The following is a 26,750-nucleotide window of genomic DNA, read 5'->3' on the forward strand; positions in this document are numbered from 1 at the left end:
TTACCTGCAATACGATTGCAAATGCAGAACATCCCCTTGGGGCGCTCGGCATTTATTATATTAACTCCAGCATCCTCTTCTTTCCGCTCTTGCTCTGCACATCTACCCCTTTACAGTCCCGTCTCAGCATGCATGGTGGTGCACACCTTTAATCCCAGCACTCAGGAGACCATCGCCAGGCTGATCTCTGTGTTTGAGGCCAGCCAGGGCTACATACAGGAGAGACCCTGTCCTGAAAAAATTAAAAAATAAATTTAAGATTCACTTGCTTCTTTCTGGATTTTGGGTTAGAGAGTTGGCATTTGCAAAGTTGCAAATTATTTTATCCTGTTAACGCATCAAATAATCCTCTTTGTGGCCTATGTCTTCCTTCAGGATTCTTTTCCCAACCTGAGTTTTTTATTCTGTTGAAACCTGTTTTCTGAAAAGTAGCAGAGTGTGTATTGAAATTACTGTGCTATAGCTCAGTCTTCCACTGAAGGACTTCCGGACCCAGTGAACTGGTACAAATAGTGTCATTCTGGACATTGTCTTTCTGTCAGTCCCCATGGGGACTCTCGTGAGGCACACTGCACTCTTTCAGTGCTTTAAAAATTACTGTCTTGCTTGTCCTCAGGCCACACATCTTTAAGCTCAAGCCCCTCTGTTTTTCTAGACATCTAATGAGTTTGGAAAGGTCCTAAGGAGTTTCTGAATCATATACAACTGAGGAACACAGGAAGCAGAGACCCGAAGTCCAAGTCCCAAGGGTGGATTGTACCCTAATTATAAACCCGAACTCTAGAGAGTGTTAGTGTTTGAAAGCGCTCCTGTTACGCTTTGGATATGAAATGTCTCCTGTGTACTCATGTGTTGCATAGTGGCACTCTTCTGAGAGGTTCTGGAACGTGACTGGAGGCAGTAGGTCACTGTGGATGAGTCCTTGACAGTGTCTTGTCCCTGACCCCTTCCTGTATCTCTCTCTCTCTCTCTCTCTCTCTCTCTCTCTCTCTCTCTCTCTCTCTCTCTCTCTCTCTCTCTCTCTCTCTCTCTCTCTCTGCTTCCTTTCCATCATGGAGTGAGAACCTCCTTCACCACATGCTTCCAATGCCGCCGTAATGTTCTGCCCCAAGGACCTGGAGTTAAGCAGCCATCGACTGAGGCATCTGAGGCATCTGCAGTCATGAACTGCAAACAAACAGTTCTTCTTTTGCATCAGTGAGGTATTTGCTCATGGTTATGGAAAGTAACTAACAGGCAACTTACTGAAGAAGATTTTTTCTTTCTTGGCCCTTCTTGTCACTGTCCATCAGAATGTTTTATCTGGAAAGTTCCAGCAGTGAAAGGCTGATGTATTCTGATCGGCAGTCTCTTTCAGTGTTAGCTGTGTGGAAATTTTCCCATCAGGCTCACGAAAGCTGTTTTGTAGTCAGAGTGGGTTGCGTAGTTCCCTAAAGCAAATAGTGGGCTGGCTTATCTGAACTGGGTGGGGAAAGTCATTATTCTTCTCCTCTTTTTTCTTGCCTCCTCTGTAATAACTTGGTCTCTAATAATCAGATCTCACTTAGGTTGTATAAGAACATGAGGCTCTTTAATGAAGACCATTGAGCTGTGATAATTACTATGGTTTTTGAAAAAAGGCAAACATATTCATTAGAAAGTTCAAGGTATTCTTAAGGCCAAGCTCCCTGCATTCACACTCAGGCTGTAAGAGTGCTTACACTGGCCCCTGAGACCATCAAATGACACCCACCTGCCATGCACACAGACATACCCTCCCAGACTCCCTTTCCTGGGAAGTTACTATATTCTTTATCAAAACAGGATGTCAAAAGAGAAGAGAAAAATGTGGAAATCAGGAAATAATGAATTTCACATAGTAGTCAAAGGAACCTCTCAGGTACTACAGAAAAAAAAATCTCCAAATAATAGCCTTAAAGTGGGCCTGACAAGCAGACTAGCTCAAACAGGGATAGGCTGGATGTCTCAGGGATAAGCTGGACATCTCAGGGATAGGCTGGACATGTCAGGGATAGGATGGACATCTCAGGGATAGGCTGGGCATCGCAGGGGACCATGCATGTCTCCAAGAGGATGAAATAGGATTTGTTGTTGATGTTGAGACACAGGGTCTCACTAGCCCAAGTTGGTGTAGAATTCGTGCTTCTCCTGCCTCTGCCTCTGCCTTCCCTAGCAAAATTGACAGAATTCTTGATTTAACTTATCAAAAGCACACTTTGTGGGTGATTTTGAAAATAATTGGAATTAGATACATAAGTCTATATTAAAACAATTAGTCACTTGGAGTAGGATGGGGGTGGGCATATAAGAGTTCCTTGAGGCCGGGCGGTGGTGGCGCACGCCTTTAATCCCAGCACTCGGGAGGCAGAGCAAGGCGGATCTCTGTGAGTTCGAGGCCAGCCTGGTCTCCAAAGCGAGTTCCAGGAAAGGCGCAAAGCTACACAGAGAAACCCTGTCTCGAAAAACCAAAAAAAAAAATTAAAAAAAAAAAAAGAGTTCCTTGAGAAATGACAAGTAATCTGTTAGTGTGACACATGGTTCAGCTGTGAGTTGCAATTACACAGGATTAGTATAAAAACGAAATATAGGACAGAAGGGTAAAATAACTAGTGGTAAGGTGGGGAGTGTGGGTGGAGTTGGTGGTGGGTGTGCAGGCTAACCTCTAGGGTGAGAAGTCAAAAGATGAAAAGATAACAACTGGAAATCAAGAGTAGCAATGTAATATGTTATTTGAGGACATGGAGTTCATTGCCAAGAGAAATACTCAAGGATTTGAACGAGGGAAGTGGGTAGAATGGGATGGGCAGGGCACAGCTGTTGTATGATAAGCTTGTAGAACTCTGATTCTTCGCTCTGTCTTTAAAACTTTGGTTGTAAAGAAACATGCATGAAAAAAAGTAAAAATGAGCTCCTCAAATGTCAAGTATTTAAAAAGTTTAAAATATTTAATTAAACCTATTTCATTTAACCTAAGAAGTGAATTATTTATGATCACCATATAATAACTCCAAGATAGAAAAAGGTGATAAAATATTCCTAACAGATACGTAGCTAGAGGAAGTACAGCTTTATACATATTACAGTCTGGCAACTGTTCTTCCTGACAAGTCTACACACAAAAAATTTAGTTTTATTTAAGACTAAAAAAAAATTTGTGAACTAAAATAGAAATTGTACCTAAACCATATTATTTGAAATCTTTTCCTCTGGCTTGGCAGTGTTTTTGTTTGTTTGTTTTTAGGTTGGTTTCAATTTAAAAAAATTAGGCACCATTGATTTTGTGTCAGTTTGAGTAAAGGTTGTCTCTAAGTCCTTCCCCAAGAAGAGAATCCTAGGACCGTATTGAGACCAGCATCACACACTGTGGACTTGAATAGCTTGATTTAATTAACTTAGCCATTATGAGTTAAAGCTCCTGTTTATAGGGAATGTTGTTTTAAAATGTTGTCTATCTTTAAAATGTTGGACAAGGACTCTTCCAGTTCATTGTCTAAAAGACCACTGAGTGAAGTTTGCTGGGTTTTGTTGCCTGTGACACTTCGACAAGTGTGTGAATCTTTTCCACATCCCCCCAGTGGCCTGTATCCCAAGGGTAGTGTCTACCTTGTAGTACCAGGCAGCTGATGTTTTCGCTTCTTCCACAGGCTGTGAAAACTTGGAGAAAGGAGTGGGGTTCTCGTCCTTGTGTTGTCTATTACTATCTCCATGTGTGGGAGTGAAATTAAATACATGATTTGAATTTTGACCCAAGGAATTCTTTTCTATGGAAATGACCACAGAGGGTGTTTTCTACAAGAGATCTCAAACAAAGCCATTCTCATAGATGGAAGTACTTGAGGCCCTCTAAAATAAATTTAGATAACTTATTTTAAAGAATTCTATTAAGTCCAAAAATATTTATTATGTGTAAGGTCAGTTTGCCAATAGCTTCCTTTTGATACTTCTAGGCATTGTTTCCATGTTTCAGGTGAAAACAAGAAAAGAAAGGGCAGAAAGGAGGGACCAGAAGAATCTCATGCTTCAAAGAATTCTTTCCTAGAAGATACTTCTGTGACTTCTATTTACACTTTATTGGCCAGAAAGTGTCATGGCTGTGCATAGCTGCAAGAGAGTCTGGAAAAGTATTTAGCTTCCCAGCACCTACAACCAGATACAGACTAAACACAGTGTGGATTACTTTTGTATACTCAAACTACACAGTAAGTTTCAAAAACTACATTTTATTTTTATTTAGGTACAATTTAGTTATACCATGTAACAATGTAAGCTATCTTTTATTTATGCATTATAGTAAAAAAAATTTAGAAATCATTTTTCTGAAAACCATCATTTCTACAAGCATTTATTTCTACTAGCAATTTGGGGACATATGAGGAACTAATAATAAAGGAGACAAAATGTATCAATTTTTATAATATGAGAGGGACACTATAAATGTCATGGAAGACACCAGGAAAGTGCTGTAGAAGGCCAGTGAAGTGTGACTTATGGTGTGTTCCTGGGGGTGGGCTTGGGATGAGCAGAAGTCGGGAAAGATCCTGGAGAGAGTCAGATTTGAACTGAGATTTAAAGGATCCGAGGTTTTTCCTCCTGGGTCCCCAGAAAACCGCTCACACTTGTGTGACAGCTGGACCACCTGTGCTATCACCCTGTAATGTAGCATCACCCTGAATTCCCTCACGACCACACTGTTGTGAAACTATGCAACTTTTTTTTAAATTTTTAATTTTTATTTTGCAATACAATTCAGTTCTACATATCAGCCACGGATTCCCTTGTTCTCCCCCCTCCGGCCCCCCTCACCTTCCTCCCAGCCCACCCCCCATTCCCACCTCCTCCAGGGCAAAGCCTCCCCTGCAGACTGAGATCAACCTCGTAGACTCAGTCCAGGTAGGTCCAGTCCCCTCCTCCCAGGCCAAGCGATCCTGCATAGGCCCCAGGTTTCAAACAGCCAACTCATGCAATGAGCACAGGACCCGGTTCCACTGCCTGGATGCCTCCCAAACAGATCAAGCCAATCAACTGTCTCACCCATTCAGATGGCCTGATCCAGTTGGTGACCCCTCAGCCATTGGTTCATAGTTCATGTGTTTCCATTCATTTGGCTATTTGTCCCTGTGCTTTATCCAACCTTGGTCTCAACAATTCTCGCTCATATAAACCCTCCTCATTCTCGCTAATTGGACTCCCAGAGATCCACCCGGGGCCTAGCCATGGATCTCTGCATCCAGATCCCTCAGTAGTTGGATGGGGTCTCTAGCACGACAATTAGGGTGTTTGGCCCTCCCATCACCAGAGTAGGTCAGTTCGGGCTGTCTCTCGACCACTGCCAGCAGTCTGTTGTGTGGCGTTATCTTTGTGGATTTCTGTGGGCCTCTCTAGCACTTTGCTTCTTCCTATTCTCATGTGGTCTTCATTTACCATGGTCTCCTATTCCTTGTTCTCCCTCTCTGTTGTTGATCCAGCTGGGATCTCCCGCTCCCCCAAGCTCTCTTTCCCTCAACCCTCGCCCTTCATTACCCCCACTCATGTCCAGGCTGTTCATGTAGATCTCTTCCATTTCTCCGTAATTGGGCGATCCCCGTGTCTTTCTTGGGGTCCTGTTTTCCAGGTAGCCTCCCTGGTGATGTGAGTAGCAGTCCAGTCATCCTTGTTCCACATCTAGTATCCTCCTATGAGTGAGTACATACCATGTTTGTCTTTCTGAGTCTGGGTTACCTCACTCAGGATGATTTTTTCTAGATCCATCCATTTGTCTGCAAACCTCATGATGTCATTGTTTTTCTCTGCTGAGTAGTATTCCATTGTGTATATGTACCACATTTTGTTTATCCATTCTTCAGTTGAAGGGCATCTAGGTTATTTCCATGTTCTGGCTATTACAAACAATGCTGATATGAACATAGCTGAACAAGTGCTCTTGTGGTGTGGTTGAGCATTCCTTGGGTATATGCCCAAGAGTGGTATAGCTGGATCTTGGGGGAAATGGATTCCCAATTTTCTAAGAAAGCGCCATATTGATTTCCAAAGTGGTTGTACAAGCTTGCATTCCTACCAGCAGTGGAGGAGAGTTCCCCTAGCTCCACATCCTCTCCAGCATGAGGTGTCTTCAGTGAAACTATGCAACTTTTAAGAATGCTTTCTTTCAGTGTTTAATAATTTTGACTCTTTCAAAAATGACTGCATTTTCTAAACCTCAGGATATCAAGATGGGTTTGGGACAAATCAACTTGACCTCCAGGTCTCTGTTTGTCCCTTCCTGAAGATAATTTCCATCTTTGTCATGTGTGTGTGCGTGTGTGTGTGTGTGTGTGTGTGTGTGTGTGTGTGTGTGTGTGTGCGCGCTCATAAACACAAAGATATTGTAGAAAAAGTAAGTTGAATGGAAGAAATCCATTTAGAAATCACATTGCTCCTAGATCAGTAGGGTTTCAGTGTCAGAAGATGTGTCCAACCTCACCTGATTTATACAGAGAGATGAAACCCACGGTGGTTATGGTTGGACAGCAGCCTTCACCAGGACCCTAGCCTGGCTGCCAACTTCTTGCTGCTGTTTACTAACTAGTCAGTGCTTTGCAGACAGGAGGAAGTGAGAATTTGGGAGAACACTATTTCAGGACCTTCTATCCTTACTAGAAACAAGACACTTCCACACCTCCGAGTTTATCTGCTGCTGACACAGCCAGGACCGCCAGCACCATCGATGCGCTGATCCTCATTCTGCATTCTGTGCTTTGGTCCCCCATCATTAGAATTCCAAGGTGACTGCTGAGGATACAGTGACCCAATTTCAGAATCAAAAAGATCAGCGAGTCTGTGTCCTGGCCAGTCAGTGTTAGGTGTTTGCTGCTTTGTGCCTTCCTCTGCCAGCACTCTTGAATAATTGCTTCCCCTAACAAGCCCAGTTGTGATCCGAGTACCGAGGAAGGCAGTGTGCTGCACTTGGCCCTGTCATCAGAGACCGTTGGTCTGATTCCCTGTGTGTATAGAGGGTTTTCTCCAGTTCCGTGAGGGCCGCTGCTCCTGCTCTTTGACCCAGAAAGGTCATGCTGATGGACTGATGGTCTGGCTTCACATAATGCACACAGGAAAAGGAAGAGAGAGAGAGAGAGAGAGAGAGAGAGAGAGAGAGAGAGAGAGAGAGAGAGAGAGAGAGAGAGAGGAGCCAGTTTTATCTAGGACTGAGACATGGCTGCTGCTACCTCTGTTTCTGTGAGGTAGACTTTACCTTTGTTTTACAAGGTCAGAGTGAGCCGTGGCACTGTAATTTAACCCCAGGTCCTTCTAATTTCACTCTATGCAGAACCAGGGCATGCATATAGGGCAAAGTAAATAGAGCTGTGCTTGATAGAGTTTTTCAAAGGGCTGCTTGCTTGCAGGCTTTGCTCGGACAGTTGAGATTCTTGCCAGGTTTGTGCACCATCCTCTCTGCAAGGAAATTTATTCAGTTTAAAAATACCTTAAATTGCGGGGTGCATGGTAACTAATACATGTGATCCCAGCACTTGAGAAGCCAAGACAGGAGGATTACTTCAAGTGTGAGGCTAACCTGGGCTAGATAGTAAGTTCTAAGGCAGCTCTGGCTACAGTGTAAGACCCTATCTCTAAACAAAGTGTGTGTGTGTGTGTGTGTGTGTGTGTGTGTGTGTGTGTGTGTGCGCGTGTCTACTCTGTCTTCTTTTTTCCCTATGTGAATTAAAAAAATTAGAATTTTTTTGTACTGAACCTTAAGGATACTGTGCTAAGTGAAATAAACTAGTCACAAAAAGACACATGCGATATGACTCTACTACTCTGAGTAGTCAGACTCAGAGACAGTCACAGGAATGGCAGTTGCCAGGGGTTGTGAGGTAGGGCATATGGAAAGTTCCTGTTTGATGGATACAGAGTTTCAGTTTTCCAAGATGGAAAGTTATAGAAATGATGGTGGCAATGGTTATACTATACTGACAATCATTTAAAGCCACTGAAGTGGAAGGAGAGAATCAATTCCACCAAGTTGTCTTTTGATCTCCACACATGCCCTGTGGCATGCATGTCCACACATACATCATGTACATATGCATGCACACATACACACAAATAAATAAGTAAATAAATAATATGGTGATGGCAGTACCTTTTATGTTGTGTATAGTAACCCAAAATAGGCAGTTTTTTCATAAATGCTTTACAATTCCTAACACTAATAAAAGTCTGTCCTCTATCATTTGTTTCTGTTCAACGGATACATTAGTGACCGCGGGAACAAGTGCAATGCCATCATGATATGTCAATCATAGCCATGTCATGAACTGAATAAATAGACATCTTAGAGATCTTCTAGGCCCTCTAATTTTGTGCTGTCTAGGTAACCCATCCTATCCCACACGCTCCTGAATTCTTTCATTCATGCATGCATTCATTCAGTCACCCATGTTCCCATTCGCTCATGCAGGAATTCTTTCCGATGACTCATGCTAAGTACTAGTTGCATCCTGAAAATAGTCTTAGCTTCAAGGTGTCTGGAAACCTACAAGAAGGAACAGACTCTTGCGGTGCCAACCGCAATATACTTCAGTAGGTGGGGTAACAGAGCCACAAACCACAGGAGCTTTGAGGACACACTGTTAATGCTGCCGGAACACTTTCGCCCTCTACTACTCTACTGGATGACTAGGAAACGATTTTGTTTTGTTTTTGTCCCTGGATACCTGGAATGTGTAAAGTAATAAAAGGATCAGAGCCAGAAGTTATTGTTTAGTGTCAATGGGAAAAGAATACTAAAGGATAATTTCATTGGGTGTGATAATTTCTGTCAAGCTGTTTCACGCAGTGGCGATTGCATGTGATAAGCAGAGAGAATACTCAAGCTATACAATAAGCAAATTGCTTTTTACTCATTCAGCGAAGACTCTTTCCATAGGCCATCCACCAAAAGATGAGATATACTTTAAAAGCACACAGAACAGAGATCACAGTGCCCCAAACACTTTGACATCTTTGTCCTCTGGCAAGGAGGAAGCTTCCTAGAGTCCCAAGGACATTTCTTGCTTTTAGTCGAGAAAGAAATTGTTTACTCGTCTTTGGGGTCTTTGTACCCTAAACTTCTTAGCCACTTCTTGCTCTTTCATACCCCGACCCTCTGAAGAGGTAACCCTACTACCGTTATGGGAATAGGGCGATAACCAATCTGGTTTCTTCCAGCTGAATTTGGGGTGTCCAGTGCGGTTGTTTAGTGGTACTCCCTCCAGAGGGCCTATCTGAAAGGCCCCCAACTGTCAGGTATACGGAGGAAAGGAAGTCCTTGACTGGCATTGTTAAACCTGAAGATTTCGAGGAGAAAGACCAAATCCGTGATTGTCCAATTGAAGCAAGCTTTATTAACTACCGGCCAGGTCCATACCCAGGATTCCCAGAGAAAATCGCACTAAATTAGGTCAGTCAGGTGCCTAAAAGGCCAAACCCACAAGGCTGATGTACTTCCTGCCTGCACACCTCCCTCCTATGTGTGATCAAGCACATCCTGTGCAGTTGAGGCAACCAACCTTGTTTACTGAAGTGAGAACACATGACTCTATCTTACATGAACAGCAGCCCCCAGCATACCAGGAAGTTATCTATCCTTGGGCAAGTGGGGCTCACAGATTAGCTTTAGCTCTTAGAGTTCGTGGATAGAGATTTTTAAATGTCCAAATCAAAGTTCATTAGAATCTCTTGATGGGCTTACAAAAGCCTTTATCTATTTGGCTCCTTATTGAAGAAAATAATGTTTAAAAATAAGAGGGATTTATAAGAAATATTAAATATGAACCTTTTCTATCAAATACTATAAAATTCATGTTTAGGGATTAGGTTCAGGCATGGAGGATGTGAGTATAAGGGGGACTGTGGGGGGCATTTTCGGGTTGGGCAGAAGCCTGGTGCAGGGGAATCTCCCAGGAGTCTATGTGGAGGACCCCATCTTAGACTCCTAGCAATAGTGGATAAGTAGCCTGAACTGGCCGTCTCCTGTGACCAGATTGGTGCCTGGCCCAATTGTCATCAGAGAGGCATCATCCAGTATTGCGGCCTGAAAGACCAGCTTCCAGGCTGCTGCAGGGTTGTAAAGAGAATGCCGCAGAGCAGTGGGGCTTTAGGAATTTTTCTATCTGAGGCCTTTTAGAAACTGAATAAACTCGCATGCTTTCTGATGGTCTCTTTCTCTATTGTCTCATGTTGAATCTCTCTCATTGCTCCCCCTCACGTCTTTTTTCAGTTTATATGTCCCAACCAATTATTTCAGGCAATATAAGAGTTTCAGTTATCCATGAATACCTGCAGCCCTCATTTGGGGCTACAGAGTCAAGCTATCTTCTGTAGCCTTGACCAGTCAGAGTTTATTTTCACAAGTTGAGGTCAGGAATTAATCATTTGCCAGCTAGTAATAATTGGGTTGTCTATTAATGGGGGACATGGAAGTATGGGGCTGAGTAAGATTTACTTCTCCAACCACCCAAGAGAGAGCATGACCTTTGCTCCGCAGTTTTTAAGGGGTCATGTATCCTCCGAGAAGACCACACCCGTAAGGCCAAAATGCTCCATCCAATTGGTCGTTGGACTCAATGGTGGAGTTCCCGCAATAATCTTATATTTACAACCTAGCCAGGCAGCTCTGCTGTGTGCCCTTGTGATGGCAAGGTACCTGGTCTAATCTAAAGCTCTCTTGAAACTTTGTTTCACCTAATGGTGTACAAGAAACCTGTAGCTGCAATTCTCAGCATGAAGATTAAAGGAATTTGAGCCAGTCTGGACTCAAGTGTTTTCGTAAATCATAAATCTAAGCTGTGATTAGATCAGCTTCTTAGTGGAACCCAATAGGCTCTGACTGTGTCAAAAATTATACAGCATCTTCCTGACAATCCACAGGTAAATATGCCCAGTAGATGAGATGTATTCATGAGATAGACACATACAATAGTGATAATGGGGAATTCCCCATTATACATAATGGGGAATTATGTATACATAATAGCAGCAAACATGCAGGGAGACAACAGAAGCAAAATACATTCTGGAGTCTGTATTCTTGTAAGCCTTGCTTGAACAAGACATAGCCATCAGAGTGATATTCTTCCTCTGGACTGATATCTGATCTTCGATTGCCATCTGCTGCACCTCTGATAAAGCCATTACTACCATCCAGCAACTGATGGAGGCAGATGCAGAGACCCACAGCCAAACATTAGGCAGAGTTTGGGAATCCTGCAGAGAAGGAGGAGAAAGGAGTGTAGGAGCCAGAAGGGTCAAGGACACCACGGGAAGGCTCACACAATCAACCAACCTGGGCTCAAAGGGGCTTGCAGAGACTGAACCACCAGGGAGCCTGCATAGGATCGACCTAGACACTCTGCATATACGTTACAGTTGTATGGCTTGATCCTCTAGTGGGACTCCTAACAGTGGGAACAGGGGCTGTCTCTGACTCTTTTGCTGGCTTTGGGGACCCTACTTCTCATACTGAGGCACCTTGTCCAGCCTTAATACATGGGAGGTGCTTAGTCTTACTGCGACTTGACATGCCATGTTTTATTGATACTCATAGGAGACCTGCCCTTTGCTGGATGGAGATGGATAAGGAGGAGATTGGTGGGGAGGGTAGGAGGGAGAAAATAGGGGAGAGGGACTGGGAGGGGAGGATGGGGCAGTAGGCTGTGGCCAGGACGTAAAAAAAAAAAAAAAAAAAAAAAAAAATTCCAAGTACAGTTTCTGTTGTTCAAATCTTAGATGGTCTTTTAATAAAAAACCCAGATCCAGATATCAGGTTCTGTTCTTTTATAAGTTGAAAACTGTCTTAGTGTTTAGAAAATCCAATATTATCAATTAAAAAAATAATAAAATAAAAATAAGAATTTGTAAGAAATGTTAAATATGAATCTTCTCTATCAAATACTATAAAATTTGTGTTTAGGACAAGGAATTTGAATCCTTTTATCTCCCCCACCTTGTGAGACTTATGCAACTATTTTACCCCCACCCCCACCCCACCCTAACCCACCCCACCCCACCCCACCCCACCCCACCCCTGCCCAGTAAAACCTATGTTCACACAAAGGCCCTCGGCTGTGTTCTGGGAATTTGATGGCCTGGAAGAGCGACCTTTTCCCTTCCCTCCTTCATTTCCTGTGTACCAGTTCTTTTCAGACTAGCCAATTGAAAAAGACTGGCGACAGGCCCCAGCCAATGAGGAAAAGACACAGCCACCACCTTAGCATAAAAACCTACTGACCTCCCTGTCTCTCTGCGTTCAGGACCTGCACACCCTCGTCATTAAGAAAGAGTAAAGTTTTGCCTGGTCCAGACCCAAACCTAAACAAAACAGACACATATAGAACAAGGATTTAAGTTCTTGCTGCATGGCCACACTCATACTGTTTTGAAAGGCTCATCAGTGTCACCAACAAGGCGGTTTGTAGGGTGTTTGCTGACCAGATGCTGGGCTCAGACGTTTGCATCCATCATCTCATCCACGTCTTAAAAAGAGAAGCCACATGTGGTCTAACAGGTGGCCGTACTGTCCTCATCTTATAGAGAGGGAAACTGAGGCCTAGCAAAATTATACAACTTTGTCCATGACCAACCAGCTCATGAGTGGCAGAGTTGGGATTGTCTCTGGGCCTGCACTCCTAATCACTACTCTGGACAGAAGCAAGAGGTGGACATGTAGTTTCGGAAAGTTTATACATGTGGGGGGAAGGCATGCTATTAACCTTACAGACAGGGTTCCACTCCCAGTCATTTCTCTTCTACTTACACAAGATCTCCCTAGCAAATCTCATGTAGCCTGGGATTTTAACCCTCATCATTTTTCCCCAATGACTTCCTCAGTGATTCCAGCATGGCCGCCCCTTATGACTACAGACTTGTGATTCTACAGGACACCTGCGTGGAATGTCTACAGGGTCCGAGTCCAGCTGTTGCCCTCTTGAATGCCCAGCAGCTGTAATTTCCAGTAAGAGAGTTTCACAGATTGAGCCCATTAATGTTATGTGGGGAGGGAGCTCAGGAGGCCCTGACTGACTCCCTCTGAGGACATACAGGCAGGTAACAGTTGCTGGGGAGGGGCTCACAAATCCCTGTGAAGCTCTGGGAGCAGTGGACAGGTGGTGTTGGGAGAGAGAAAGAGACTTTGGTGGTGTAATTGCCCGCGCTCCTCCCAGCAGCCCCTCACCTATGCTCCTGGAAAAGACCCCAGTTAAACTGACTGGCTCACTCTTGGGTGGCATCATTATTTTGTTTCTGTCATTGGGTGAACAGATGGCCAGTTCACATGGCCCCAGGAAAGGCCACACTGATGAGTTTGGATCGTACTCTGAGCTGCTCATCCCCCCCCCCCCCCCCCCCGCCCCCAGAGCGCTTTGAATACATCCTTATGCCCTCACTAGTACATTTTGTGATTGGTTATAGTTCTCATTCAAGTGACCAGCAGAGACTCTGGTCTTAAATGTCTTGCAAACTGATGATGGGGACCAGCAAGATGCTAAGCCTACAGCAAACAATGCTGACATTTGCTCACCACTGGGGCCTAAAAGAAAGATTCACATAATTTTAAGATTGCAAACTAACTGGAGGAATGGTAGGAAACTATGACTTACCTTTTCTAAGAAGTTAGAATTATCTGCTTTCTATTAACTAACCTTAGCCTTCTTCACATAAATTCATACAAGTCGATAAATCTCTGAATATAGTATTAATTTACATAAAACCTTGATAAGAATCAAGTTTTTTTTTCAGCTCTAACAAGTTCCAACCTATGATTCCTTTCCTTAATAGCCTTAAATCTAATGTCAACACTAGATAGTGTGGCGGAGTAGCCAGTGAGATGCTTAAAAATACGCACGTAGGGACTATGACTCGGTCGCCTTGAGGTCAGCAGCTGGCAGTTGGGGTCTTGTTTCATTTCTATTTTGTGAAGTATAATCGCCTGTTGAACTTGACTTGTCCTGCCCCTTTAGAAATATGTTTGATGTTTACATGTGACACCAGAGTAACAGAGTTGTCCACACTTGTCTCTCACAATCAAAACATATGACCAGTCAATGCTAGTTGTTTGGATTCTATAATTAAGTTTGGGTTTTTTAAAAAATAATTCTATGTGATTAATTTCAAAACAAGATATCATGTTATAGTGTAACATTTAAACTAGAATAGGTCATTCTGATTGAATTTATTTTGTAATGCTGGGGCCTTGGACATGTGACTCTTCTGCTGAGTCCCAGCCCTACCCCCTGGGACAAATCACTTTTTAAATCCCTTCTTCTGTAATCATAGTTGTTGTTGTCCACTCATAATCATCTAATGCCAGGAATAATGATTGTCAACAGTCTGTGCTATAAGACCAAAATTTCAAACATCTCAATTATAAAGATACTATTATCGGGTAAACTATTTCCTATATAAAATAAGGTTTGCTCTTACCAAATAAAAATATCATTCCTGGCATTCAGTAATATTTTACCTGTTCTAAGGTCACCTAAACAACAGAAGTGAAATAACTGAAAGTCTTTTTACTCATAGGGCTGTGCTGGGGAAACACTGTTATCTGGAACCTGCCGTTACGGGCATACACTATAGCCTGACAGGGCTATGTGAGCCAGAGTAAATGAGGCAGTGTAGCGCAGAGTACATCAGTGGGCACTCTCCAAACTAACCGCCATGCACAATAAATTTTTATTGAAGACACAAAACAAAAATGTGCTAACACATAGAGGGTTAGACCTTGACAGGACCATAGTGATACTTTAGAACTTACACAGCAAGACTTCAAGGGAAAGGAACACTCGGCTATTATCCCGAATTGCCACTGCATTATGAGAATTAAAAGTAAGTTTGTGTTTTAAAGTTCTCCACAGACATCATATCCTCTTATTGCTCACACTAAGGCAGAACATTGCCACAGCCCCGCTTGTGATTCTCACGGATTAGCACCCAGAGTTACTGTTTTATTTCTCCTTCGTGTTTCCATTCACAAGAAGCAATGAGCATGCGCTGTTTCTGCTGTCGGTAGCTAGGTCCTGAGGTGCTCTGTGGATTCAGTAGCTCTCCGCTTCCACTTGCCTTCCCTTCTGACCTTCATACCCAGACCTCAGTACCATCAGCCATTTCCTCAAATTCTCACTTGGAGAGGAGGCAGAGGTTCCCTTCATTGTTATACGTTGGCTTTGTCGTGTTCCAAAATCTCAATCACAGGATCAGCAATCAATGAATCAAGTTGATGGGCATGTCCTAGCCATGCTTATGGTGCTGTGACCTTATATATATTCACAAATGAGTACTGGGGACTATTGCTTCAGGACAAAATGTATTTCTGCATAAAGTGACTCACTAAAGGGCAGATGGGGTGATTTCTTGCTATTCTGCATCTTGGTAATTTTTTTTGTCAATTAATATGCAGAAGCATAATGTTTCTTCAATCTGTTATGAGCATGGATATGTCACAACCAAATGCCACATCCGTCCAATTTTAGTTAATCTGGAATGGTGTTAAGTTGATGGCTATCAAAATGAGACAGTTGTTTATATGAAGTTTTCAGGGGCAGTAGAGGGCACACCATAAAGTTTGTCTTAATGTAATCAGCTGCGGGATATTGATAATACTAGCTGACATGTGTTGAGTGCTGACTGCGTGAGGCTTCCAAGTACTCTCTGTGGATCTCCTGAGGGGATACACCACTCTGCTTGGACTGCTGTAGCCGTGTGTCTTAAATAACATATAGTTCATTTACTTACCTATTTCGTGAATAATGTTCTTCATTTTAGCTTTTTAATTGACATATGATTTTGTACTTAGAGGGTGCAGCATTATCATTTGACACATATACAATGTGTAATGTCAGGGTAATTAGCATTTCTGCCACCTTACACAGTCATTTGGGCTTGGGGACTCTTTAGAGTCTTTCCACTAGTTACTTTGAAGTCAACAGTCACTGTTGTAAGTGACACTTGCCCTACTGTGTATGGACATTGGAACTAATCCCCCAGTTAACTATATTTTGCACCCAGTATCCAACCTTTCTTTCCTGCCCTGCTGCTCTCCCGACTCTAGATTCTGGCAATAACTGTTCTCTCTCCTTTTGTAGACATATTTATCTCTCACTGTTTTAAAGACTGGGAAGTCTGAGGCCAAGGGGCTGGCCTTTTTAGTTCCTGGTGATGGCCTTCTTCTTTCCTGTCCAGTACTGCCTTCTCTGTCCACACAGGGAGAGGTGTCAATGAAAAGGGGAAGAGAGGAGAGCTTCCTTTCATAAAGCCACTAGCCCTTCATGAAGACGCCCCACTCCACCTAACCCTAGCTGTCTCCCATTTTGAAATGCAGTAGCATTGGAGGTGGGTGCTTCAACATTCAGTTGTGACGAGGTGACATAGTTTAGTCAGCCGCAGGTAGGTATGTGTCCGTCCCTCAGGAAGTCACTGGGCAGAGTTAGGATCGCAGTCCAAACCATCTGGCTCTGTGGACCACACTAGGAACCACCACATTCTCTGTGGCCCTTAAAGGAGCCCTGAATCTGGCTGAGTTCTATACACCTTGGAAACTGGCTAGCATTCCGGAAGTAAACAGTAACTGAAATGAACTGTGTAAGCCCAGAAACTCCATAAGCAGCCATGTATCCCAATGGGATACTTTCTTCACGCCTCTAGCTAAAATGGCTTTCTTACTTTAGAACCATGTCTTTATCATGGACATTTCTAAACATACACAACACTAGAGAAGATAGATGGGCCCTTGCAAGCCCATCACCCACCGGGGACAAATATCCATATAGGACAAATCCTGCATGGTGTGCAGCCCCCCACTGTCACCCTACTGAGATATTTTAAGACAAAATCTAGCTATTGTATTACTTTACTTATAAATTCTTCAATATTTATCTTGTTTCAAAAGTACTCCCTAAAATCCATCACAAAAACACCCTTGGAAAATTAACAACAGTCTTCTACTATCTGATGTCTGGTCGGCATCCCCAGCTTCCCATTGTACAAATATCTTTCCACAGTTTGAATCAGGATCCAGATAGGGATCTTAACATTGTATTTGCTTGATGTAGATCTCCATTTTCTTTTCATCAGTAGTGAATCTCTTTTTCTCCACCACTTGTTGAAGACATATGGCCCAAGTTTTCTGTGTTGTCTTTCTCTATCTCCAGATGAGAAAGTTTAGCCAGATTTTTCTTTGGGCCACCAGCTCTCAAAAAATGTCACGAAGACTTATTGTTAATTATAAAAGATTGGCCTATAGCTTAGGCTTGTCCAACTAGCTCTTATGACTTGAATTAACCCATTTTTATTCATCTATGCATTACCATGTGACTCGTGGCTTTTACCTCTCCTCCTGCATGTCTTGTTCCCTCTGCATCTGTCTGGCATCTCCACCTTTCTTTCTCCCAGAGTTCTCTGTCCAGAAGTCCCTCCTATACCTCCTGCCTAGCTATTAGCTGTTTAGCTTTTTATTAAACCAATCACAGTGACATATCTTTACATAATGTAATCAAATATCTTGCAACAGGAAGAGTTGTTTCATTTTTGTTTATTCATTTTCCATAAAGCCCAGGAGAAGATCGTAAAACAATTGCAGACTGTGGTGTTTCCAAGCAGAACAAGTGGCCACAGGGACAACATCTGCCTGTCCAGTCCCACTGTGCCATAATAAAATTACTGCCCATTACCCATGATACTCTTTAGTTAGAAGATCTGATGCTGTGTTCATTCTAAAATCTGGGCTTGGGAACTGGAAAATTTGTAGTAAGGAATGTGTCCTCATAGAGAGATGGCTCAGCATTTAAGAGCACTGACTGCTATTCAAGAGGACCCAGATTTAATTCCTAGCACTCACATGGCAGTTCACAACAGCTGTAACTCCAGTCTCAGGGGATCCAACGCCCTCTTTTGGCCTCTGTGGGCACTGCACACACATGTGCACAGACATACAAGTGGCAAGTCACCCATACACCCATACACATAAAATGAAGAAAAAAAAATTTCACCAAGTGGTTTTTGCATTCATTTATGACCTTTGCCTAAAAATCTGGAGTTTGCCGAATCTGCTTTTTTATTATTATTTCCTCTACATTCATGTATTAGTTGGCATTCTTTTGTAAGGATAGTTTTCATTATTTTCTTCCTCTCTCTTTTATTTGCTCTCTGGTAGTACTCTTTTTTTCTCATCCTTTTTGGGTTTTTCATTTTAGATTTCAATTAGAACTCTATCTATCTATCTATCTATCTATCTATCTATCTATCTATCTATCTAACCTCTCTCCCTCTGTCTGTCTGCCTCTGCCTGCTTGCCTGCCTACCTGTCTGTCTATCAATATCTATCATCTCTCTATTATCTATCTATCTATCTGTCTATCTATCATCTATCTGTCTATCTGTCTGTCTATCTATCTATCTTCTATCTATCTATATCATCTATCATATCTATCTATCTATCATCTGTATCTGTCATCTATCTATCTATCTATTAATCATCCATCTATCTATCATCTATCTATCTATCATCTGCCTGTCTGTCTATCATCTCTGGTCCTTTTTCCCAATGGTGAGGATTAATTCCAGGAACTCGCCCTCAAACACTGTCATTATTCTTTCAGATGCTCATATCATCCTAGGTTTGGCTTGTAGGAATCTCCTGAAGCCTCCTCAGTTTTTGACCCAATCCTAATTAGGCCATTTTGAATCTCAGTCTTTTTTCTCTCCTGGCTGGCCCAGAACTCTGTGTAGATCAGACTTGCCTCTGACTTGTTGAAATCCTCCTGCCTCTGCACCCTAAAAGCTAGGGTTACAGATGTGAGCCACCATGCCTGGTAAATCTCAGCGATTCTGAAAATCTGATGAAAATGAATTTCAGCCTGGGAAATGCTCACTCACAGACATTTATATATGCTAGCTTCAGCTTGGGGATGATTGTGGTCTCTTTCTTAGGACCCCCCAGTATTGGAAACAAGACTAGGATGGGTTTGCTTTTTGTGGTTCTTAGTTTCTTATTCTCTTGATTTGCCCCCACTTTTCTCATAGTAAGTTCTAGAATATACTAAGAAAAAGAATTTTAGTGGAGTGAAGAGAGGTGTTGTGCACTCATTCGTTCATATGTGTGCACACACATGCACGTGTATGCACACATGCACACACCTATGACAAGAGTCCTTAGATACAGAGCACTCAGTATGTGTAGTTTAAAAAGAACAATGTTTTTCATGTTGAAACTTTTTCTGAAGTTCCCATTTTTTCTCACATCCTTTGCCCTGGTATTTATGTGAAAGGTGACTTAATATTTTTAGAAGCAGAGGTAGACGCGAGGACAGGGCTTTGTGGAGTAAGCAGGTCACAAAAATTCCCGCCTGCTGCATGGGCTCTGCTTTCTTCATAACATCCTCAGGTAGATACCTGGTTGTGGAGATGACTGTCTTTATAGAATGCTGTCACAGGGCATCCTGTTCCTTCTATCAAGGTGTCTCAGGCGTCACTGAGCCGTATGCAGCTCTTTGGGATTAGTGTATTGGTTCTCCTTAGAGAGCTGCTCCTCAGCGCACACACGCTGTGACCTTCAGTCTGGAAGGCCTCATTAAATCTCTACTGTGCTCCCGGCAGCCAAAGCCAGCTCCAAGGACGCACTTGCTGTCTGCAGGCTGTTGGCACAAAGGGACACTCCCGTTACATTGTCGTTGATGCCACAATGGGTGGAGGAGGGAAATATTACTGCCTCTCCATCATGTTTTCTTTTAGTGGGAGAGATTGAAGCCCAGGCAAGTGAGTGAATTTAAGTGAATTAGATAGGAGTTTGTCATCAAGTGCCATCTTATCAGTCTTTCCTGGTGTGTGTGTGTGTGTGTGTGTGTGTGTGTGTGTGTGTGTGTGCAGAGGTGTGCATGTGTGAGCCTGTATGCATGGGTGTAAGTAGTGTGAGTGTGGGGGGGAATGTGAGTGTGCCTGTGGGGGGGTGCCTATGTGAGAGAGAATGAGTGTGTGTGTGAATGTGTATGTGTGTGTGTCTATGTATGCAGAGATATGTGTGTGTGAGCCTGTGTGCATGGTATAAGTAGGTGTGAGTGTGGGGGATGAGTGTGCCTGTGTATGTGCCTGTGTGAGAGAGAGAATGAGTGTGTGTGTGTGTGTGTGTGTGTGTGTGTGTGTGTGTGTGAGAGAGAGAGAGAGAGAGAGAGAGAGAGAGAGAGAGAGAGAGAGAGAGAGAGAGAGAGAGACTGTGTGCATGGTATAAGCAGTGTAAATGTGGGGAATGTGAGTGTGCCTGTGTGTGTGTGGGCACCTGTGTGAAAGAGAGAATGAGTGTGTGTGTATGTATATGTGTCTGTGTATGCCTGTGTGCATGGTGTAAGTAGGTGGGAATTTGGTGGAATGTAAGTGTGCCTGTGTGAGAGAGAGAAAAAGTGTGTGTGTATGAGTGTCTGTTTATGTATGTGTTTGGTGTGAAGTGATCTCAATGTAAGAAATGCTGATAAAAAAAGAATATACATACACACTAATAAATGGTTGTTCCAATATAAATGGGCAGGGAATGATTTTATCTCAAACTGTCTGAGAGTCTAAAGTAATAGCTGATTTAAATTTATTGCTGATCTTAGGCTGTAAAGTTGGCTGTGGGGCATGACTTGGAGACCTGTGGGAGATCATTACAGAGCTGTATCATCAGCCTGAGATAGTGCCTCCCGGTCTCAGGCTTGTCCCTGCCCACCACCCCCCCCCCCATCGCCATTTGTTCTCGAGGGTTTTCGGCCTGGTGTTTGGTCTCACGGTTGGTCTGCAGGACACATCTTCCATTCTGTCCCAGCAAATGCTTCTTGACAAGGGGCCATCACATCATCTGCTGACACCTTCAGTTCTGATGAAGCTGGAGGGGAAATTTTAAAGAATAATATATATGTATGTATGTGTGTATGTATGTATCTATTCTATGATAACTGGAAAAGCACTACAGATACTTCAAAATGAAACTATAACTTTGGCCTCATTGACTAATAGTAGGAGATGAAAAAGAAAAATATGGCTGAGGTAAAATTTATCAAGCTAGTATTTAGTCTTCATTGTCTAAGAAGATACATCAAACAATTAGGGGGATTTGTTACAAAAAACAATTCTTAATAGAACGGCTCATTGGTCTTGCTTAGTTGTAAAGCTTTTTTTCTTATTTTCATCAAACAAGTCATTATTTACTCTGGGAAAATAAAGATGAAAACATTTGGACTTTATAGGAACTGCCCCACCTCATGATATAACCCAGGGCCTCCTGTGTGCTAGACAAGTGCTCTACCACTGAGCTGCACTCCAGCCCCGGAACTGACCCCTTCCCCCAGGGTCTCACTATATAATCCTGACTGCATAGACCAGGCTGGACTTGAACCCACAGAAATCAACGTGGCTTCACCTCCAAAGGAGTGTTGCTGGAATGAACGTGCTGAGCCAGCATGACCAGATAGATACCTGACTTGTTTCTTAGAAGGATTTAGAGGCTCCATCTGGGTAGATTAGCTCTTACTTCACAGAGTCAAGCTTTAAGATTAACTATAATCTGCCCCTCCTGCCATGTGCTCTACCCTGGGGCTTTGCAACCATGGGGATGATTGTGCCTTGGTCCAAACTCTGCTGGTGTTTACTGAGGTTTTTTGTTTGTTTGTTTGTTTGTTTGTTTGTTTGTTTTTCCGTTTAATGTGGGTAAGGCACAGTGCTCGGCACTGGGGTTATAAAAATGAGGAACGCTGACTCCATGCTCTACAAAGGTTTCCGGTAGAGTGCTGGAGGCCGGTGCAGACCATGAAGTGGTGGATTTGAACTTGCCTTGCTGTAGAAACACAAAAGACCTGTGGATGATACCCTTCAGCTTCTGCTGTCTCAGCCATGCCTCCTGTGACCATGAGTTTCATTAAATGAGACCAGGGATTCTATGATACCATCCTGTCAAACTGTAACCATAAACAACAAATCAAAAAAATTCCCGTGTCCGATTAACAGTAGCATGTTGGGACATTGACTTAGTCATTGATCTATTATGATAAAGAGATACCATGACCATGATAACTCTTATAATGAAATGTATTTAATTGGAAATTGCATATAGTTTCAGAGGTTTAGTCCATTGCTGTCATGATGGGCAGCATGGCGGCGTGTAGGCAGACATGGTGCTGGAGAGGAGCTGAGACCTCTACATCTAGATCTTCAGGTAGCTGGGAGAGAGAGACACTGGGCCTGGCTTGAGCTTTTGAAACTCCGAAGCCCACCCCCAGTGACACACTGCCTCCAACAAGTCTACACCTACCCCCAAAAGGCCACACCCCCTTGTTTCTGTCAAGTAGTGCCTCTCCCTAAGGACCAAGCATTCAACACATGAGCCTATGGGGTCTTTCCTATTCAAACCACCACAGACATATTCGAGAAATTGTACAGGATTTAGAAGAATATAAGTACCTTAATATATTTAAATATCCAATCAATCACCAATTGTTACCAGACAATTGTTGTTCTAATCTTTCTTTGAAAACATGTTAGAATTACCTTAATTCTTTTTGCTAAGGTTAAAGCTCAATACAGGTATTCATGGTTGCTGGAGGAGGAGAATCCATTTTCCTTTTCCTTCTTTTTCTTTTCAGAGACAAGACCCCAATCCTAATGGTCACTTTAAACAAGTGCAAGTAAGGGCAACACTAACTAGATTCAGTAGGGTGTGTGTGTCTCTGTGTGTGTGTGTGTGTGTGTGTGTGTGTCTGTGTGTTTCTTTGTGTCTATGTGTGTGTCTGGTGTGTCTGTGTGAGTGTGTGTGAGTGTGTCTGTGTATGTCTCTGTGTGTGAATGTGTCTGTGTATGTCTCTGTGTGTGTCTCTATGTGTGTGTGTGTGTGTGTGTGTGTGTGTGTGTGTGTGTGTGTGTGTGTGTATCCATGTGTCTGTGTGTGAGTGTGTCTGTGTGTCTCTCTGTGTGTGAGTGTATGTGTGTGAGTGTGTGTGTGTGAGTGTGTGTGTGTGTGTGTATCAAAAATAAAGTGAGAAGTGGTCATCAATTTGAGAGGGGGTTGTTAGAGGGATGAGGAGGAGTTGATGGGGAGGGGCATGGAAAGTATTCAAACACAGTGTGCTCATGTGTGAAACGCTCAAATTAAGAAAAGATCAAAGATCAATACAGCTCCTTTCTCTTAATTTGTAGCTTCTATGTGGCCTGTCGTTTACCCATCGTCCTCAACTGTGCTGTCTGTCAGAATTTGGACTTCTGGGGAGCTGAGAGGTGTTTAAGTTGTCTGCTGTCCAGATTATCTCGTCTGCTTCTCTCACCTCGTTAGCTTGAGCACACTTCTCAGTATCCACGTGGCTCTGTTTCACATCTCTGCTCTGCTGGGATGCTCTCGGCTTCCCCATGGCTTTGAGGATGGAGCCGAGACTCCTGACTGTGGCCCTGCTCGTGCCTGTGGCCTCGTCCCTCACCGCTTTGCTTCTGTACTCACTGTTGGCTGTTCAGTGTCTCGCTGTTTCAGATCCCCTCACCCCTTTCCCTCTGGCCTCCTTCCTCTGTTCCTTCGCAAGCCGACTTCCATGTAGCCTGTAGGATTGTGCACAGGTTGTTGTCTTTGTGTTTTTAAATTTTATTAGTTCTTTGAGAGATTCGTACAACATGTCTTGACTGTACCATCCCCCAACTCTTCCAAGATCCCTTGCTTCCATACTCACCTAACTGTGTGCCCTGTAACCCTTCAAGACTAATTTGAAAAATACTTTTGGATGTATGGTCTTCCACTGAAGTGTGGTTAGCTTACCAGAGGCTACACTCTTGGAGAAAATCGACTCTTACTTTCCCAGCAGCTGACTATTGCCAATCTCTCCACCTCCAGGGGTGGGATTGTCTGCCCAGCTACCCTCTCCTTGCTGAGGTTTGATCTGGATTGGCTTGCACAGCTGCCCTGATGTGTCTAGATGTTTCCCTGTAGTCATCCATTCCCTCTGGTGTTTACACTGTTTCCTCCCACTCTTCTCCAATGATCCCCGAGCCTTTGGAGGGAGGGTGCAGTATATAGACCCTAGGCCTTGTCAGAGTGCTCTCCATACTGTGACTATTAGGTATTGTATAGGTATAGGTAACCCTTCCACCAAAGGCTGCAGTGAGACTCTGGAGTTTTAGAGTAAGCACTTGGAGTTAGAACTCACCAGCGTTTAGCCCTGTCTGTGTCTGCCACTGTACCTCAGCTGTGGGGATAAATGAGACCACACAGAATCCCTGTCACATGTTAGATCTGTATAGTCCACTATGGTGCCATTAGTTACACGTGCTTACACTTAGCATGGGAAGTGTGACCAGCCTGAGCTGAGAAACACTGTAAATGTAAAATCCATACTGACCAATCTCAGTGATGTGGTGATTTAAAATATGCAGATGTCAGTAATTTCATATTGATTGCATTTTGAAATAATTCAGAAGATATACATTTGTAGCCTTCTTATTTTACCATGACTATGAGTCTATTAGGATTACCTGTGTGGTGTGCACTGCTTCTGTGGGATAGTGAGTGCTGTCACACAGGGTCAGGAATCTGAGTTGTGTTTAGTGTGGTGCAATTAGGTCTCCCCTTCTGGACTCGTGTCTCCCATAAGCTTGCCCTGTCTTTCGCTTCCGGGGAACATCTGGCAAACATCACCATTAGCCTCGGAAAGCAGAGAGCGCTAACATGTGATCTCATCTGCAACCCTGAGCAACAGGAGTGAGCTGTGGGAGGCCTGGTCATCCTTGGAGCTCCCCGACTCTGAGTCAACATTTCAAAACTCCACTATTGGCCACGCCCTATATCCAAGATTTCCTTGTATTTGCAGTGTGAAAACCCCATTTTTCCCCATCAGAAATGGTTTATTTAGAAACATGAACAGTTAGTGATGATGTAAATTATATTTTCCCATTTGTACAGAGTACACTAGCTATCAATTTAGAGATCATGAAAATGCCAAAGGACAATGTGTCCCGTAGGTAGAGTTTTGACATTATCATCAAAGAAATTACGTATTTGCTGTTGTTAATGTTTTTATTTTCTTCTGTGATAAAATAAGGTAGCGCTTTGATTTTAGATTTGTCTTCCCATCAGTCAACCACCAGTCAACAAATACGTAATAAACATGGATATAAAATGTAAGAAAAACTATAATTCAGTCCAATAATGGCTGAGCATTTATTCTGTCAAAAGTCTTGCAGTTAGCAACACGTGGCCTCCTTCAACTTGCGCCCAGTGTTAAAATAATGTAGGAAGTAGGGGCTGGAGAGAGAGGGCTCCATGGCTAAGAGCACTCACTGCTCTTCCAGAGGACCCAAGTTTGGTTCCCAGCACCCATGTGCGGTGGCTCACAACTGCTTGTAACTCTAGCGCCAGGGGATTTGGCACTATCTTCTGGCCTCTGCGAGCACCTACATGCATGTGCATACACACATACACACACACACACACACACACACACACACACACACACACACACACACACACATTAATAAATCTAAAAAATAAATAAAAAGCTAAAAAGGATTTTTAAAATGTAAAAAAGCAATTTAGAAAGGTGATCCGAGCTTTAAAATATATGGAAATTAAGCCGGATTTGTTGAGACAAAGATAAATACAGCCGTTTCTTCTCACCTTCTCATAAGCACTTTATACGTTGTGTTAAAAGAAGGGCATTTATTTATTAGTGAAATAAATATGAAAGAAGGGATACAAAAATAGTACTTGGCACCAGCTGGTGGTGACACTCGCCTTTAATTCCAGTACTCAGAAGGCAGAGGCAGATGGATCTTGCGAGTTCGAGGCCAGCCTGGTCTACATGGCGAGACCCTGTCTAAGCAAACAAGCCAAAACAACAGCAGAGTAGTGCTTGGGGTCAAAGGCACTGGGGACGGGCTCAGTGCTTAAGAGTACACCCCGCTCTTTCAGAGGACCCAGGTTCAGTTCCCAGCACCCACACTGGACAGCTTATAACTAACTGATTATAACTCAGGCTCCAGAGGATCTGGCCCTGTCTTCTGGGCTCTGCAGAATCCACATGCGTATGATGCATGTATAGACAATCAGATACACACACAATTTTTTAAAAGTACTTTGGAAAAGAGACGTCCGGGGGGGTGGTGGGAGGAGCCCTGGCTCTGTCCTCTGCAGCACATGGTTTATCTTCTCAGCTTGGGCAGGCTCCACTCCAAGGCTGCTGTTTTGCTTGGTGTCATCCCATGGTACTGGCATCTCCAAAATGCTGGGGTCTTCTCCTGCACCTAGGCTGCACTTTCACCCATAGACGCTCCTAGGCTCTCTTCATGGTGCCAAGCCTCAACTTCTCTGCATGACTCCTTCAGTCCTGAGCTTTCAACTGCCACTGAGGCTGCCCCTTCACCAGTGGCCTCTCCTGACCTCTCACAGTGCCGAGCCTCGGCTGCTCTCCAGACCTCCTTCATGCCTTCAAAACCAGTACCACCTGGGTGACTCTTACACTGCCAAGTTCAGCTGCCAGCATGAGGTACAACCTTGGCTGCCTCTGGAACACAGCTTCTGTGTGCTGACTCTGAGGAAACACTTCCCAGAAGACTTCACCTCAGTGATGCTGATCTCTTCCTAATCACAGCTGAATCTTCAGCCTCAGCTGAGCAGCATCCATTGTCCCAGCAAAGCAAGGGATTTGCTTTAGTGGTTCTGGGTTCTTGTTAATTACAACTGTTTCTTCAGCTCCAGTAGATCAGACACCACAGATTCTTCACAACAATTGGCCTGGTAGTGT

At 43.4% G+C, this 26,750-nt stretch overlaps 1 protein-coding gene across 2 annotated transcripts in view; it reads left to right on the plus strand.

Annotated features, from left to right (window-relative positions):
• The window catches only part of LOC128108549 (spidroin-2-like), a 105,743-nt gene that overhangs the window by 48,772 nt on the left and 30,221 nt on the right, over positions 1-26,750 (plus strand). Inside the window, exon 2 of one of the 2 annotated variants that reach the window (XR_008217509.1) lies at positions 3,968-4,199. The exons of the other annotated variant lie outside the window; for it this stretch is intronic. The gene's annotated coding sequence lies outside the window, so the exon portion shown is untranslated. The remainder of the gene's footprint in view (positions 1-3,967; positions 4,200-26,750) is intronic. 2 annotated transcript variants of the gene reach the window in all.

The sequence above is a fragment of the Peromyscus californicus genome, unplaced genomic scaffold (genome assembly GCF_007827085.1).
Source record: "Peromyscus californicus insignis strain IS unplaced genomic scaffold, ASM782708v3 Scaffold_13__1_contigs__length_99412109, whole genome shotgun sequence".
Taxonomy (NCBI): Eukaryota; Metazoa; Chordata; class Mammalia; order Rodentia; family Cricetidae; genus Peromyscus; species Peromyscus californicus.